The following is a 6,054-nucleotide window of genomic DNA, read 5'->3' on the forward strand; positions in this document are numbered from 1 at the left end:
CTTAGTGAACAACAGATTCCTTATGTGTAGATAATGAAGGGTAACAACGCAGAAACATATGTCTTTCGTCTGATTATAATATTTTTCACGGGTGGTTGATGAGGAATATTTGTATCCCGAAACAATTGGCGATGCGAAGATTTTTTTCCACATTTGAGTGCCCGTAAACATATCGAATATAAAAGTACACGACCATATGTTAAGCATCGCTGCTTAGAGTGGCTCAAATTGTTTTCTTTGCTGCTGCTGCTGCTGCTGCTGCTGCTGCTGGTGATGATGATGATGATAATGATAAGGAAAGTAGGTAAGTGTACGCTTAGAGGGAAAGGTATGTAACTTCAAACTCATCGTCCTCATTAAAGTCACCAAAAGCAACAGGATAATTGTCCTCCTTGTTTACGTTATCATCATCATCGTCATTAACATTATCATCATCATTATCATCATCAAAATCACCCTCGTCGTCGTCTTCGTCGTCGTCACTTCAACATCAATTTTCCCTTCAAGCCATAGCTTGAATGGCCCTGAAGTATGCGAAATCGTTTTTCACCTCAAACATGTCTCGCCATGCCTTGGAAGCCCGCCATCTTGCCATATGACCTTACCAGTCTTCCCAATATCTTTCAGTGTCATCCTTTGTCAACAAACCATTTTTTGGCTCGTCATTTTACAATGATATAAACTTGGTGAGATCAATACTTTAGCCGTGACATTAGTTAGTTCGATGCAGTTTAAGTAGACAAAACTACTTCAAACACGAGATTTGAATGCTGAAAATATAAAGAATACTTTGAGCAACTTTTAAACAAGCTAGATGCATAAGTGTAATGTGACGAAGAGTTAAAGTCACTTAAATCTTCTAAAAAGGAAAACATACAATTTACTAAAAGCTTGCCACTCATGAATATACAAATAATGTATTAAAGCTCACAAGATCGATCGAATCTACGAAGGGGTGCTGAAAAGTTCCTGGCTTTAAGGGTGTCACGAAAGACCTGGTTGGTGGACCAACCTTCTGAGTTCTTTTACAGGTTTTAAAAAAATCTGAAGGACCGTTGCAATATGTGTGTGAATCTGAGAGGGGAATACTTTGAATAAAATCATAATTAATTGATTCTCCGCTATTTTCTTCTACACATAGTCAAGAACTTTCCAGTACCCCTTCGTATATTTAGGTTTTGTCGTGGTGCGTGTGAATTTTAAGTGATTGGCTTGTTAGTTCCAAAACGTTTAGAGGTCTGACATAGTGTAGACAAAGATATTTGTTTACCAAAGAAATGTTGGAACCAAGGGTTCGTGTAGCCAATATTCTAACAAAATATATAGTAAATTCTTCAGTTCTATATTTAAGAGATGAGAAATTATATATATTATTTACATTTGACGGATATTTGTCTTTATCTTGTTTGTTGTTAACACAACGTTTCGGCTGATATACCCTCCAGACTTCATCAGGTGTCTTGGGAAAATTTCGAACCTGGGTTCTCATTATTATTATTATTATTATTATTATTATTCAGGTCACTGCCTGGAATCGAACTTGGAATCTTGGGGTTAGTAGCCCGCGCTGTAAACCACTACGCCATATGCCCGAAACGTTGTGTTAACAACAAACGAGATGAGGAAAAATATCCGTCAAACGTAAATAATGTGGATAATTTATGGTAAACTATTGTCTGTAATTATCATTTACTTCAGCGGTGATCGTAGAATATACATAAAACCATTTTGATATTGCATTAGAAAAGCAAAATGTATATCTAACAAGAGCTTAAGTGGATCAGTGGATTAGTTGCGGAATATTTATTTAGAGGGGAAACGCTGCATTGTTGACGCATATATTGTGTTAGAGATCTATGAACTTGCTTCATGTAATTTGAATCATTTTCTCCAAATCGTGATTATATTGAGAGTATATAGCTTTTTCTTTTGTCTTGGTCTTCAGATTTTCTTCTAAATTACTCATGTCAGCTTTCAGATTTCCTCTTCTGACAGCTTTATCTTACTCACATCGGATTTTTCCTGAATCCAAGTGAAAAATATCAACATTATTCATATACAAAATTTCCTGCTTTCTGTACTCTCATCAATATTGATACTAACCGTGGCCATCCCATTCCTCAAAATCCTTCGATATCCTTCCTTGCTCTCATTGAGAGTTCTATATTATTTTCACCGAGTTCTTTAATAAATCGCTTCAAGCTGGCTTCGAACCATTTGTATTCTTCAAACGAAGTCGATTTTCTTTACAAGGGAATTCTATGCTGTAGTGTGAGATTCTCGTTACAGACGTCCCGTTATTTTGTTTGATTTGCGACCACAACTACTTCTAATGTCACATACTGAAGTATGCGAAATTTCGTGCACATAGTTTTCTCCTCCTTATTTTCCCCTCTCCATTGTTTTTCTCTTCTTCTTTATCACAGAAACCTGAAGAATATACATTGTTCTGGCACTTTGAATTCTGATAGCAAATCTTGCTGAGGTGAACTTTGTCATCCGTCCGATATCGATAAAGTAACAGTCAAGTATTGAGATCGATATATTCGACTATACACCTTCCCGTCAATTGCTGACATTATGCAGAAATCAGAACCAATTCTATCAGATGTTGCTGTTGTTGTTGTTGTTGCTAAGTCGGTGAGCTGGCAGAATCGATAGCACGCTGCACGAAATGCTTAGTGGCATTTCGTCCATCTGTCCGTTCTAAGTTCAAATTCCAACGAAGTCCACTTTGTCTTTCATCATTTCGGGTCGATAAAATAAGTACCAGTTGATGTAATCAACCTGCTACCCCATCCATCCTGAAATTGCGGGCGTTGTGCCAAAATTTACAACTATTATCCTCATCATCCTCATCATCATCATTATTATCATCATTATTATTATCATTATTATTATTATCATCATCATCATCATCATCATCATCATCATCATCATCATTATCATTATTATTATTATCATCATCATCAAGGCGAAGAGCTGGCAGAAATGTTAGCAGGCCGTACATCGACCCCAGTGCGTAACTGGTACTTAATTTATCGACCCCAAAAGAATGAAAGGCAAAGTCGATCTCGGCGGAATTTGAACTCAAAACGTAACGGCAGACGAAATACCGCTAAGCATTTCGCCCGGTGTGCTAACGATTCTGCCAGCTCGCCGCCCTGAGTTCAAATTCTGCCGAGGTCGACTTTGCCCTTCATCCTTTCGGGGTCGATAAATTAGGTATTGGTAAAACACTGGTGTCAATGTCATTGACTCTTCCCCTTCCGCAAAATGTCAGACCTTGTATCTTTTAGAAGAAAAGATTATTATTATTATTATTATTATCATTATCATTATTATTATTATTATTATTATTATTATTATTATTATTATTATTATTATTATTGCTTTTGTCCTTGTTGCAGTTCCTGACTTTCTTCCTTTGATCTTTGCCATTGTCCTTCTTGCTGCTTATTTGGCCGCTGCTCTCATTTGGGCGTCTGGGCGATTAGTCCGAACCAAATACAGCGGTCAATTATAACAATATTACATATTCCGGTCTCAAACGTATTTCTTTGCATCAATTTTAGAAATGTCACGTCAGCCATATACGATTAACCTTTTAACAAAATTAACGTCGATAATAAGTTTAGACATGCGTTTAATCCTCCAGAGTTTTGTCTACTAACCTTTTTAGTCATCAAGAGTTATTGAGACAGCTCATAACATTTCAGAGTTAGTTGTCACTGTAAACTTTGATGTACTTTTGCCCTTGTTCTTATACCAGAATTGATCGTGTATTCGCAGTTTATTTCACGCCTGTTTTGGTTTGCATAGAAATTAACAGCTTAATGATAAACGGTGATAAACCAGCGCGTTATTTATTAAATATAAAGTACAAAAATCCCACAATATATATAAAGTGGCCTCTGTTAATATGAAGAATGTGAGATGATGGTCATTCCTGTCGATTTCGAATGTAAGAATTTCTGAACGAGAGGCTCTAAAAAGAAACTGTATTTATTTGCGATGGATGCGTGAATGTAATTTTAGTCCAGGGGTGGATTGTGGTATGAATTCACAATGGGGGCAGTTATGATTTTCATCTTGCCTGGGACTGGACAAACGTGTATCTTGATTGTGTAGAATCCTTTTATTGTTCTGTTTCTTCAGTTTACATTGTTTAGAAGTATCATAACACATTTTATGCCACTCAGATTAATCTAGGCAATAAACCTTCTCAAGATATTAAAATTAAGTTTTCGGGATTTTAGTGAACGCTTCAGCTTATCTTTATATCGAAGGAGAATGTTTAATTGACCGTGGAATATCTCTCCTTTTTAGACATCACAACAGAATTTTCGGAATTCGATCATCTTGCCCTGAAACAACATGTCCTGTACTGAATTCTCAACACCATTCTTTCGATACTGGAGATTTCACGTACTTCCTTGTGTCGATAAAGTTAAGAAGGCACAAGTAAGGGTTGCAAAAACATATTAACTCGAAAACATGCTTTCAGGTTTTGAAATTTTCAGAAGGTTTTTTGCTAATCATATTGTTGGAATGAGGCTAACAGGATATCGATGCGCCCACACAATTTTGCTCTACTGTCAAAAAAAAAATAATAAAATGATTATGTTCATATTGTCGTGATGTTGTGGTATAAAACAAAGATTAGATTTGATTTAAGATCTGAACGTTAAATGTAGTTAACAACAGGAACAACCAGGAGAAAGAAAACTACTGCTCGGCTGATCACAAGTAGCTGACAGTTTGTTACGCAGATTAATATTTTCCCCAATTAATGCCGATGGTCCGTCCTCTCATCCATCCATGCATTCAGCTCTATTCCTGGATAGGTCGTAGGGTTATAGTCCTTAGGCACCTCATCCATAGGGCCCTGTCTGAATCAACTGTCACTATATTTTCCAGCTGGATTCCCGAACGTGACTTACTAAGATTATTGATATTATCCAGCAAATTCTTTCTTGCTATACCCCTAGATATCCTACTTATTGACTCGCCTTGACGAGTCTTTCTATCCTTTCCTACAACACTCTAATCATGTATCCGTAGTGTCGGACCTCCGACCTTTCAATGCACAGAAACAGCGGCTCGAACGCGAGAGACTACGTCATCCTCAAGCTACACACCCTGTACAGTAACGTTGCCCCAGAAACCCTTCAGAGAAATCCCGTTTTGGCCACTTGTGTTTGCAATCATACACTTTTGGTCATTAACTACTATTTATGACACAAAATGAAGATATGCATGAAAACTGAATCTAAGATAGCAAGTACACTTTTTTACTAAGCTCTCCCTTTTTGTGAATCGAAATTATTATTATTATTATAGTTATTATTATTATTATTATTATTATTATTATTATTATTATTATTATTATTATTATTATCATTATTATTATTATTATCATTATTCAGGCCACTGCCTGGAATCGAACTCGGAATCTTGGGGTTAGTAGCATATAGGAACCGGTATTAAGGAAGAATAGGAAAATATTAGATTTATAAGCCCACTAAAATTCACTCCATAATTGTACACGGGCATATGGCGCAGTGGTTAAGAGCGCGGGCTACTAACCCCAAGATTCCGAGTTCGATTCCAAGCAGTGACCCGAATAATAATAATAATAACAACATAGAAAAATACTTTAGGAATGAGAACATAAGAACCCAGGTTCGAAATTTCCTCAAGACACCTGATGAACGCTGGAGGGTATATCAGCCGAAAGTTGTGTTAACAAAAAACAAGATGAGGACAAGAATTTATTAAATGTAAAAAATGTAAATAATGTACATGTTCTAACAATCTGACTTATCCATAGTAAACAGTTTGAAAAGTGACGATGTCAGTTCTCAAAAACGGTCTCTTACAATTGTTATAGACTAGCAATATGTAAATTAAAATTGTCATATTAACACGTAAAACTATTTTCATGTACTGCAAAGGTGTTCAGCTTCCTATAGAATTAAAACAGAAATCCCATATAGAAAAGAATGATTCCGATAACGAAGGACAATAAAATGTTATTCAGGAATGGGGTAG

Source organism: Octopus bimaculoides, chromosome 10, assembly GCF_046866305.1.
Source record: "Octopus bimaculoides isolate indiv1 chromosome 10, ASM4686630v1, whole genome shotgun sequence".
NCBI classification, from domain to species: Eukaryota; Metazoa; Mollusca; class Cephalopoda; order Octopoda; family Octopodidae; genus Octopus; species Octopus bimaculoides.